Raw genomic sequence first — 13,783 nt, forward strand, 5'->3', positions numbered from 1 at the left:
CATACATATGACTGGGTCACTTTTCTGTCTAGCAGAAATTGGCACAACACTGTAAGTTAACTATACTCTAATAAAAAAAAGAAAAAGAAAAACATGTTGAACCCTATGAGACATCAATATGTAAGAGATGGGGAAAGGGAAAAGAACAAGTAAAAGGAACTAAGAAGCAAAGATCATAGATGAGAAAAAAAAAATCAAAACGGAGGGCACGATACCTCAGCACAAACTTTTCTGAGCTTGCTCCTGCCCCACCACCCAATCACACCATCAGCTCCACATCACAGTGCTGTTGGGCTTCTCTGTTTGCAAATACGGACTGATTCTCTGGATTTGATAGATACATTTCTGTTTTTAATCCCAGGTATTCTCTTCTTCCTTACATCACACTGCAACCCACACTCTTTTCCTTTGCTTATTTACTAACTTGTCCTTATTTTTCTAGTTTCAACTTAAATGTCACAAGATTTAGGAAAATGTTCCATACCTGACCATGACTAAAAGCAAAGGAGGAAAAAAGGTAGATTGGCTTGAGGAGGAGCTTACTAGGGGCTTTCAAAACATATCAATGACTTATTGTCTTAAATTGGGTGCTGAGTAAGAATTTATTTGAATGATTCTTTTAAATATAAATGTATGAGTATATATATATATATATATACATATATACAATAGATATGAATTTATATATACAAATGTGTATATAAAGCTGTGTTATATGGATTTTATATGTATAATGGCTTCCATTATAGTAAATACATAAAAATCAGTAAAATTTTAAAAATACTACTGAATTAGAACTAGGGATTTTAGTTGGTAAATTGAGAGATGATCATCATAGTGATAAGGCTTTATGAAAAAAAGATTGAGAAATTTATTTACATCAAGAAGATATATTTTAACTCTTCATATACTAATATAGAATTTAATGAAAGAGTGTTTAAAAACACAGAATAACGTGAGTAAATTCAAGACCCTTAAAGATACAATGAGCATTAGTATACAGAAAATACAACTTCCAATTTCAAAAGGGCAAATATTTTCATCTGTCTTCTTCACTGTGAAATCCTAACATGTAGAACAATGATTGCCATTTATAAGCTTCATGATTGATACTTGTAAAATGTATATGTTGAATAAATTAAAGAAGATGAAAAAAATTACTCTGAACAGAAGAACACATTGTTTAGGAGTTGTCTTAGTGACTGAACTGCATTTGGTGGCTATTTATGTGAGTATGGACTTTTTCTCTCTAGTTTCTTCTATTTGGGTTGTGTGTGTACACACTTGTTATACTTTTCTTTTGTTGTTACCTCTTTCTTCTTGCTTGATAGACAAGATGGTGGAGCATGGTACAGAGAAGAAACAGGAGCTAAATGCTCTGTTTGAATTTGTTCTAAACTTAAAGCAGAAACAATCTTAAGGGTTCTTCCAGATTACCCAATTTGTTTTAATACAAATGTGCATAATGCAAATAATGACACACATAGTCTACTTCTAACCTGATTAGTGGCCTAGTCATTTCATTTATAGTAACAAATGTCTAGTTCCATTAGCAGTTAAGACATTATTTTGCTTCAGTCATATAATTATCTAAGAAAGCCAAGACAAGTGGGATATTTCTTTAATCAGTTGAAAGCATCTTGATTTTAAGTACCAAAATATTTTAAAATTACAACTTTTTATTTTTATTTCTAAAATGAAGAGCTGTAATGCCTGAAAATATGTTAATTCCAAATTCTTATTTTTGATGTTTGCTTTCAGAAAATAAAGACCCTTCCTTAGGGAAGGCAATGAATGATCACTTTACAGGAAAACATTTGAGTGTAAAAGGAAAAGGAAATAATTATTTCAGAAAATTATATTCTGAAATGAAAAATTAAGATAGATATTTTAAAGCTATGCCATACTATTAAAATCCATATGAAAATTTATATATATGTTTATATATATAAATTATAAAGTTGATAATAATTTATTAACTTTTTAATAAATTATTTGGTTTCTTGTTTTCATAGAAGGATGTGCAACTGCTTATCTTGAATCTCCTTATATAAAATAGGTCTATATTTGGGAATAATCAAAGGAGACACAGGAAATAATTCTTTCTCTGGACCAAATAAAAACAATCTAGATAATTAAGAACCTGTTTCCTATGAAATTTAAAAACTGTGTTTTTGCACCTCTCCATAAATTGTCTGGCAAAATATTATAGCATTGCTCAAATATAGAGAAAGACTTACCTGAGCCTCTTAAGCATATTTTTTCCAGGATGTAAGAAGAGGATGGCTTTATCATTGAAGAACTTTCTCACTTCAATGAATTTCAGTGGTTAAATTCTGCTAGGTTCATCTGGTTAGAAGAATGAAAATTTAATTTGTTGAATAATTCATATAAGCATGTGTATCAGTCAAGATTTCCAGAAAAACAGAACCAGTGAGATTATCTATCTATCTATCTATCATTTTTCTGTCTACCTATATTTTACATGTGTATCTATCTATATGTGTGTGTGTGTGTGTGTGTGCAAATCCTTATCACATTCTGTCAATTTCAGCTTAATCTCCTTCTGGGAGTTTACAGAATCCCTTCCTCCTATTGCTGCAAACTTAAAGAGGAATTATGAATCAGAATGTTTTCATCTAGAGAAGTAGCACATAGGATAATTTAGCGGTTTGCAAAAACTTTAGTTAGGAATGGTAGTATCTGGACTCAGGATATGAAGCCATTATTAAGAATAAAAAACAGTTCAAAGTTTTTTTTATCTTAGAACATCATTTAGAGTTTTGATGGATGTTAACTACTATCAGGAAGGAGGTAAAGAGAAGTCTAAAGCTAGAAAATAAAAGTTTTTAAACTTCTACGTATACTCTATTTGTCATATTTTATTTCATTATTCACTTACATATCAATTTATGCCATAAAGAAATGAAGTGGTTTCTAGAAAATAAGAAATAAACATAAAAACTTTGAAAATAAGGGAAGAGGAGTCAGTAAAAAGGTTAGAATTTAAAAATGAATTCTGTAATCGAATGTTTGATTGATAATACAGACAAAAAATTCCTCTAAGTTTTCCAGGAAGGTAAACATACAAGTAAAATCACAAATTCTAGTATAGATGTTTTACCATGACAAAAACTTGAACAATTCACTTGAGATAAAATATGTCCAAAGACAAAAATCTTTTTTTTTTTTTTTGGTCTTTTCTAGGGCTGCATCCGCAGCATATGGAGGTTGCCAGGCTAGGGGTCCAATCGGAGCTTAGCCACCAGCCTATGCCAAAGCCACAGCAACACCAGACCCAAGCCACGTCTGTGACCTACACCACAGATCACGGCAACACCAGATCCTTAACCCACTGAACAAGGCCAGGGATCGAACCTGCAACCTCAGGTTCCTATACAGATTGGCTAACCACTGAGCCACGACAGGAACTTCCAAAAATCATTAAAAATTTAATTTTTGCCCTGCAAACAAGAGACAGAAACTTTGACCTTAGGTCATTTACTTTCATCCTAGTCTATAAATTTCACTTTAAAATTGGCCTGATGGAAGTAACAAGAGATAATAGAAATATATTTATACTAGTGGATGAAAACAAGAAAAGCACACTGAAGAAAAATTCATGCTTATGTACGCTGTGTGTATTCAGGACCCACTGTCCTGAGTCACACAAGAAGTTTTGTACTTCATAAGTAGGTACGAATATTAGAACAAAATTTTAAACATAAATTTTTCCTCTTTTAATCCATAAAATTGTACACTGTTATAGCAAACACCACAACAGCACTATGTATTTTGTAAATATGTGCTGTACTTGGCAATCTCTTTATAAAAGCCAGCATCCTCCTTTAGACAACTGACACTGTATGGAATCATGGACAATCAAGGGAGCTTAAAAATGAGAAAAAACCATCCTGATGAGGACAATTTGTCCTAGATAACACATGTAGTACTTGGCAGACATAGGGCTTGAATTTTAATCTTTACTCTTTAATTCAGTGTTATTTAAATTATACCAAAGACAATGCAGGCTGACAATGAATCTTTTTTATTACAAACTAGAGTTGTTTTACTATGTGATTATGACATGGATTTTTTGTGTTTATATAATGCAGCCGGTTAAGGATCCAAGATTTCTCTGGGGTAGCTCAGGTCGCTGCTGAGGCACAGGTTCGATCCCTACTCGGCACGGTGGGTTAAGATTCAGGCATTTCTGCCACTGTAGCATAGGTCTCAGCTGCAGCTCAGATTCCATCCTTGGCCCAGGAACTTCCATATGCTACAGTGCAGATGCAGTCAAGAAAAAGAAAAGGATTTTTTCCTTTCTTTTGTATATTGATCTTTTCCATTTCCCATCTTGAAGTTTCATTAACTGTGTTCTCTCTGTTTTCTCCTTTTATTCTTCACATCTTAATTGCCATTTGTATGTGCAAGTGTTGTTAATCATGAGATATCAGTGATGAGCTACCCCTTCAAGTTGATCACTAGAGTTAGTATTTAAAGAAGAAACAAAATCTTATTTAAGACTATTGAATCTGGAATCAGAATGCCAAGTTTCAGGTTCTAGGTTTGCAACTTTGGGAAAATTACTTAACCTCTATGTATTTCAGTTTCCTCAAATATAAAATGAAAACAATAACTTCTTCATATTGTTGGTACCAACATAAAATGAATATATGACACAGTGTTTTATGTAGATGTTAAACACAAATCTATAAAAAGATGCCAATATGCCAATCTTTATATTGTAGATTTTATATAGTCCTTAATTTGACTTCTTTTTGTCTATTAATGGATTCTTAAAATTTTTTTACTTAATGAAAAGACTGTCTTTTTCCCATTTTATGTTCTTGCCTCCCTTGTCAAAGATTAATTGACCATAGATGTCTGGGTTTATTTCTGGGTTCTTTCTTCTGTTCCATTGGTCTGTCTGTCTGTTTTGGTACAGTACCAAATTGTCTTGATAACTGTGTCTTTGGAATAGTGCCTGAAGTCTCAGAGAATTATGCCTCCTGCTTGGTTGTTGTTCCTCAGAATTGCTTTGGCAATTCTGGGTCTTTTGTGGTTCCATATAAATGTTTGGGTTGTTTGTTCTAGTTCTGTGAAAAATGTCATGGGTAATTTGATAGGGAGTGCATTAAATCTGTGGATTGCTTTGGGTAGTATGGCCATTTTTATGATATTAACTTTTCCAACCCAGAATCATGGAATGTCTTTCCATTTCTTTACATCTTCTTTAATATCCTTGATGAATGTTTTATTCTTCTCAGCATAGAAGTTTTTTACCACCTTGGTCAGGTTTTTTCCTAGGTATTTAATTTTTTGGGTTGCAATTTTAAAAGGTATCCTATTTTTGTATTCCTTTTCTACTATTTCATTGTTAGTATACAGAAATGCAACTGATTTCTGAATGTTACTCTTATGCCCTGCTACTGGGCTGAATTTGTTGGTCAGTTCCAGCAGTTTTTGTGTTGAGTCCTTAGGGTTTTCTATGTATAGTGCCACGTCATTTGCTTACAGTGATAGTTTTATCTCTTCTCTTCCTATTTGGATGCTTTTTATTTCTTTTGTTTTTCTGATTGTTGTGGCTAGGACTTCCAGTCCTATGTTGAATAACAGTGGTGAGAGTGGGCATCCTTGTCTTGTTCCAGATTTTTGTGGGAAGGCTTTCAGCATTTCTCTATTACAGGTATTGCTGGGAAACCTGGACAGCTGTATGCAAATCAATGAAACTAGAACACACCCTCACACCATGCACAAAAATAAACTCAAAGTGGCTGAAAGACTTAAATATAAGGCAAGACACCATCCAACTCCTGGAAGAGAACATAGGCAAAACATTCTCTGATGTCAACCTTACAAATGTTTTCTCAGGCCAGTCTCCCAAAGCAACAGAAATAAAAGCAAAAATAAACCAATGGGATCTAATTAAACTGACAAGATTTTGCACAGAAAAGGAAACCAAAAAGACACCTTACAGAGTGGGAGAAAATAGCTTCAAATCATGCAACTGTCAAGGGCTTAATCTCTAGAATATGCAAGCAACCTATACAACTCAACAGCAAAAAAGCCAACAACCCAATGGAAAAATGGGCAAAGCACCTGAATAGACATTTCTCCAAGGAAGATATACAGATGGCCAACAAGCACATGAAAAAATGCTCAACATCCCTGATTATTAGAGAAATTCAAATCAAAACTACCTCAAGATACCACCTCACACCAGTCAGAATGCCCATCATTAATAAGTCCACAAATAACATGTGCTGGAGGGGGTGTGGAGAAAAGGGAACCCTCCTGCACCATTGGTGGGAATGTAAGCTGGTACAGCCACTATGGAAAAGAGTATGAAGGTACCTTAGAAAACTATACATAGAACTACCATATGACCATGCAATCCCACTCTTGGGCATATCCAGACAAAACTTTCCTTAAAAAAGACAAGACAATACAACACCCGCATGTTCATTGCAGCACTATTCACATTAGCCAAGACGTAGTGACAACCCAGTGGTCCATCAACAGACAAGTGGATTAGGAAGATGTGGTTATATACACAATGGAATACTACTTGGACATAAAAAAGAACAAAATAATGCCATTTGCAGCAACATGGATGGAACTAGAGACTCTCATCCTGAGTGAAATAAGTAAGAAAGAGAAGGACAAATACCATATGATATCACTTGTAACTGCAATCTAATACACAGCACAAATGAACCTTTCCATAGAAAAGAAACTCATGGACTTGGAGAATAGACTTGCACTTGCCAAGGGGGAGGGGAAGGGAGTGGGATGGGTTTGGAATTTGGGGTTAATAGATGCAAACTATTGCTTTTGGAATGGATAAGCAATAAGATCTTTCTGTGTAGCACTGAGAACTATGTCTAGTTGCTGGAGGCCAGCTCTGGCGGCCAGGGAGTGTACACTTTTCCCAAAGGAGAGGGACGGACGTTGGCTTTTGCAACAGAGACAGCCTCTTTGTCCTTTCTTTCAGGGCACTGGACTGCTCAAATTTTATTGGCATAAGTGGTTGATTATATAGACAGTTTTTCACTACAGATTACATCATAGTGTTAAAAGTACATTGGTTAACTTTTACATGGTACAGCAGCTATACATCATGGTCTAACATCTTTGTTTTAACTACATTTAGTGAGTACAATTTAAGGGCAATTAGGTACAATACATCATGTGGAAAGGAGGAGACTCAGTACAAATCATCCCATGGCCAGCAAGTCTCCACAAGCAGGAGAGGTCACAGACACAAGAACTGGGCATTCACAAATCTTGTTTTTAGACTGGTGCTTATCTTTAAAGTGTTATGGCAAGGAGACAGTGTAAGAAAATATAAGCCAACTTAACTAGCTATCACTTAAAAGCTTCTATAACTCATAGCTAGGTGTCTTTTGGTCATGAATAATATATGCCTAACTTCTATGAACCTCATTAAAATCCTAACTCTAAAGTTTACTATGTAACTAGTTAGTAGATAAACACTATGTTTTAATTAAGTTGGATTTAAATAGGGGAAAGTCCTTTAGGATGAAATTCTTATTATATTATTGTTGTAATTTTGTTAAATCACAAATCACCACAGGAAAATAAGAATGGGAAATAAGAATAATAAGTAAATAATCAGGAAAGACTGAGGAAAACTGAATAACAAGTGAATAACAGAAAAGACTAAGTTATCCGTGAAACAATCCCCACTTGGCAACACAAAATGGAAATTATTTCCTGGGAAATTTAGTTTTCCACCTATGTCAGCAGGCAATCCTTATTGTCTTCTGGGGACTGTCGTCAGAATTGTGCCATGCAGGCAGGCATTCTCTGGTTTAGGAAGCTGCCCTCAGAATTGTACCCTTCAGACAGGCCCCTTTTCCTGATTAGGAGCTTGTCCTCGGAACTGCACCGTTCAGGCAAGCTCCCTTCCTCGGCTTCTTGTATCTTCTCGGCTCCCCGCATCTAGTCACTCATGATGGAGCATGATAATGGGAGAAAAAAGAACACATATGTGTATGTGTAACTGGGTCACCATGAACTACAGTAGAAAAAAAATTATATTGGGGAAATAACAATTAAAAAAATGAAAAAAATTGTTTTAAATCTGAAGTTTTGAAAATTCTAATATTTATGTTTCTGGAAATAAAGACCTTTAAATTACACTAGCTCTTGAAATAATTGTGATAGATTATACATAGGCAGTTTTCACCAAGCAGAATTTATTTATCGTATCCTTTCAAAAACATCATTATGATTATAAAAGAATATTGTTTCACCTAATGCAAAGCCCTTTAGAAATAATTTCCTGCTCAATAAAGATGTTTTTCTTGCAAAATTTAATGCACATCATTTTGGCCAAAGCACCAGTAGAAGCTGATTACATGGCAGCTGCATTAGACAGAGTGTCCTGCTTTATAATTGCTATGCTGGGCTAAAAATCCTGGAGTAAGATTATGTGACAGATGTTCCCTTGTTTGTCCATAAAATTGAAATGTTTGTTTCATAAAGCAATCCCTGTAGCCAGAGATTGCTTTTAATATGCAACTAATATATTTATTGAAATACAGGAAATGGAAAAATAATGATACAAAATGATTAACTTTTATTATTCTTATATCTTTATTTGGTAATAACTCTGTGTGTTTAGAGTGCATAAGTGCTTGCATTTGCAGAACCATTCTCCTACAACATGTATAAATATGGGAGTAAAACTGCATATTTTTTATTCTATAATTTAATAAAAAGATAATGAATATAGAAAGAGGGAAAATGATAGAATAACAATTATAATCCCTACATATAATCCACCATATGGACACTTTACCTGCCCTCTATAACATTCAGAAAGCATATTTATCTTCAATGCAAAATAGTACCACACGTTTTTGTGGGGGAAAGGGTAAACAGCATCCAGTGGCTAGATGTTGGGTCTCATTTCTCAGACCAGGGATTGAACCCTGGCCCCAATGGTGAAAGTGCAGAGTCCTACCCACTAGAACACTAAGGAACTCCCTGTAAACATATAATTTTAAAATCAACAATTACATCATAAATCTAAACATTTAATTTTGAGTATGTAAAACGATAGTACAATTTTTAAAAGAAGTGTTTGGCAGCATCCTTCCATGTGCCAAAGTCCTCTCTCTCTCCCTACCCTAACTTTTTATATTAAAATGCACCATACTATGCTATTTTAAGATTTTTATGTAATTCAGAATTTTTTTATATTTGACAACTGATGAAATATTTGTGTCTCTTACTAAACTCAGAACTTTTTAAGAATAAATTCATCTCTTTGTACAGCTCTACATGTCCAGCTCCTGAAAATTGTACTTTTCTTTTTTGTCTTTTTTTTGCTATTTCTTGGGCCACCCCTGCGGCATATGGAGGTTCCCAGGCTAGGGGTCGAATCGGAGCCATAGCCACCGGCCTATGCCAGAGCCACAGCAACGCGGGATCCAAGCCGCGTCTGCAACCTACACCACAGCTCATGGCAACGCCGGATCCTTAACCCACTGAGCAAGGGAAGGGATCGAACCCGCAACCTCATGGTTCCTAGTCGGATTCGTTAACCACTGCGCCAGGACGGGAACTCCCTGAAAATTGTACTTTTAAGTCTTTAGATCAAGAGAGAGTCTTGGCTGAAGATGCTATCATGCCCTATAGATGGTATTCAATTGGATAAGGTCATCAAGGTAGGAAAAAGATTAATTGGTGAGATGAATTGGAAGCAGGAAAGTGAACAAAAATCTTCCAGCATTTCCCTAAAGAAAAGTATAGTGTGATGTTCTTGGAGTTAAGTGAAAAGGGTAAGTTATGAGAAAGCAGATATAAATGTTGTTGAGAAGCTGAGATGAAGCTAGAAATATTGTTGGACTAAGGAATGCAGAAATCTTCAGTGACCTCAATCATTGCAAGTTTGATGAAATTGTGAGGGATATTACATATCAGAGTATATTTAAGATAAAATGGAGGGGGAATATTGTTGCCAGGGCATATGCCTATTTCCAGACATTTTATTGCAAAGGGTAGCAGAGAAATTGGATGGGAGCATAAGTGAATGTCAGGTCAAAAGAAGGGTTTTGCATGGCTTATTTTTCTCATATGAGTAAAAAAAAGGTCATTTGTTTATTGTATATTGTGAAGTATATAGCATAGGAGGAAAAAATGAATGGGAAAGGGAGAGCAGAATTGAGATTTTCCTTAGTGTGGGTCTCAGCATATAAGCATCTCACAAATAGTAAAGAAAGCCTAGGTAATTGTTTTCATTGTCACTGAATGCTCATGCCAAAGTAGAATCTTTTGTTTTGATCACAGATTATTTTGTGGCCAGTGGGGTGGACTGGAAGAGAAATGTTGGAATCAGTGCTGGTGTACAGCCTATGATTATGTGATAAGATGACATTTTGACCACACAGATGCCAGTGTCTGTCTGTCTTATTCACCAAAACCACCTTGTGGTCGTATGTCTTCTGATGTTATTTTTGCGTTAGAGGAAAAAAAAAATGGCAGAAGAAAAAGCTGTCAAATTATTTCCTCTTTATATATGTAGAAATCTTTGCATGGTCTAGGAAAATACTTTTCAATCATTTTCATCATCTTTAACATTTAAATATACACCAATGAATATACCAAAGCTGTACATAATTTCCATGTCATGAATTAAAAATACAACTTTCACTCTTCTAGAGAATGTATGTAGAATGCAAGTGCTTGAAAGTGACATAATTCTTGGTATAACATTGAATTCATTCCTTATAAAAAATAATACACCAATCAAATATTATATCGTAGTAGCATAAACTGCAAGTTGGGAGGCAGCAGTCACCACTCTGCCAAGTCAATTCAGTAAATATATTCTGAGAATTTTATAGCAAAATGGAACAGACCCAGAATTTTAAATGAAAAGCTGTTTTCACAACTTATTTTTTTCTTTTTTTTAAATTATTTATTATTATTTTTTTTCCCACTGTACAGCAAGGGGGTCAGGTTATCCTTACATGTATACATTACTATTACATTTTTCCCCCACCCTTTCTTCTGTTGCAACATGAGTATCTAGACAAAGTTCTCAATGCTATTCAGCAGGATCTCCTTGTAAATCTATTCTAAGTTGTGTCTGATAAGCCCAAGCTTCCCATCCCTCCCACTCCCTCCCCCTCCCATCAGGCAGCCACAAGTCTCTTCTCCAAGTCCATGATTTTCTTTTCTGAGGAGATGTTCATTTGTGCTGGATATTAGTTTCCAGTTATAAGTGATATCATATGGTATTTGTCTTTGTCTTTCTGGCTCATTTCACTCAGTATGAGAGTCTCTAGTTCCACCCATGTTGCTGCAAATGGCATTATGTCATTCTTTTTTATGGCTGAGTAGGATTCCATTGTGTATATATACCACATCTTCCGAATCCAATCATCTGTCAATGGACATTTGGGTTGTTTCCATGTCCTGGCTATTGTGAATAGTGCTGAAATGAACATGCAGGTGCATGTGTCTCTTTTAAGTAGAGTTTTGTCTGGATAGATGCCCAAGAGTGGGATTGCGGGGTCATATGGAAGTTCTATGTATAGATTTCTAAGGTATCTCCAAACTGTTCTCCATAGTGGCTGTACCAGTTGACATTCCCACCAACAGTGCAGGAGGGTTCCCTTTTCTCCACAGCCCCTCCAGCACTTGTTATTTGTGGATTTATTAATGATGGGCATTCTGACTGGTGTGAGGTGATATCTCATGGTAGTTTTGATTTGCATTTCTCTTATAACCAGCGATGTTGAGCATTTTTTCATGTGTTTGTTGGCCATCTGTATATCTTCTTTGGAGAACAGTCTATTCAGGTCTTTTGCCCATTTTTCCATTGCTTGATTGGCTTTTTTGCTGTTGGGTTGTATAAGTTGTTTATATATTCTAGAGATTAAGCCCTTGTCGGTTGCATCATTTGAAACCGTTTTCTCCCATTCTGAAAGTTGTCTTTTTGTTTTCTTTTGGGTTTCCTTTTCTGTTCAAAAGCTTTTCAGTTTGATGAGGTCCCATGGGTTTATTTTTTCTCTAATTTCTATTGCTTTGGGAGACTGACCTGAGAAAATATTCCTGATGTTGATGTCAGAGAGTTAAAATGTTATAAACTTAAGATGTTAAATAATGGCTTTTCAAAATAAAATGTTTTGAATGACTTTCACAGTAATGTATCAAATTACAAATGTGCTCCAAACTCAGAGAATGAATGACATTGGAGGATCTCTTTCTATTAATACCTCAAAAACTAACTTCCAGGGAGTTCTGTCTGTGGCTCATTGGCTAACATACCTGACTAGGATCCATAAGGATGTGGGTTGGATCCCTGGCCTCATTCAGTGGGTTTAGGATCCGGCATGACCTTGAGCTGTGCTATAGGTCTCAGACATGGCTTGGATCCAGTTTTGCTGTAGCTGTGGTGTGGCCAGCAACTGTAGCTCCAATTCGACCCCCAGCCTGAGAATTTCCATATGCCACTGGTGTGGACCTAAAAAAGCAAAAAAACCTAACTTCTAGTACTTTTTTTTGTTTGAAAGACTATTGTCTTGATCTGTTATAATCCACAAATATTCTGAAAAATTTTATAAATTTTGATTATTCATTTGAATACAAGGGTCTGCTCCATTTTGCTATAAAATTCTCATCATATATTTCCTGAATTGACTTGGGCAGAGTGGTGACTGCAGCCTCCCAACTTGCAGTTTATGTCACTATGATATAATATTTGATTGCTTTATTATTTTTTATAAAGAATTAATTCAATTTTATACCAATAATTATGTATAAATTAAAATTAATTATTAACAAGAAACTTACTATTATTTGCCTACAACAAACTAAATTATTTATGGCAAGGACTGATAAGAATATGAAAATGAAAAAATGAAATATGAAATTGTGTTAATTTAGTCACAGTAATTTAGATATAATGAAAATATAATCATAGCTTATTTTTAAGGAAAAATATAGGGGTTAAAAATGAAAAACAGAAGAAATTCATTTTCTCTGTAATTTTACTCTGCAACAGAACATTAAAAATTGGTATATAAATTCTGAAAATTTGGGAGGTTCCACTATGGCAGAGTGGGTTAAGAATCTGACTGCTTTGCTCAAGTCACTGCTCAGGTGTGGCTTCCACCCCTAGCCTTGTGCACTGAGTTAAAGGATTGGATGTTACTTGGATTCAGTCTCTGGTCTAGGATCTTTCATATACCATGGGTGCAACAATAAAAGAAACATTTTTTTCTAAAAATTTGACATTGATTAAAAGCAGGAGTTCCCTGGTGGTCTGGCAGTTAAGGATCTGGTGTTGCACTGCGGTGGTGCAGGTTTGATCCCTGATCTTAGAAATTCTTCATGCTGTGGGTACAGCCAAAAACAAAACAAAACAAACAAAACTTGAGGAAACCTTCTTAAGGTGATGTGATGTGCCCCAACCATCACTTCGATCTCTAACCACATGTAAAGATATAAAAAAAGAAGTTTAATAATAAATCTGAAAAACTAAACAAAACAAAGTTATAATTAACTGCCCCATGATGCTATAGATAATATATAGGTAATATAAATCCCTGTACCTGATGTTAGGATTCTTCAGAGAACCAGAACAAATAGGGTCTATTTCTATCTCTATAGGATTTCATATACTGGAAAGAGAAGAGAGGCTTGAAGGAATTGGCTCCTGTCATTATGGAGGCTGACAGGCCTGAAATCTAGAGGGCAGGCTGAAGCCTGAAGACCCAGGGAAAAGCTAATGCTGAAGTTG

The sequence above is a fragment of the Phacochoerus africanus genome, chromosome 10, assembly GCF_016906955.1.
Source record: "Phacochoerus africanus isolate WHEZ1 chromosome 10, ROS_Pafr_v1, whole genome shotgun sequence".
Taxonomy (NCBI): Eukaryota; Metazoa; Chordata; class Mammalia; order Artiodactyla; family Suidae; genus Phacochoerus; species Phacochoerus africanus.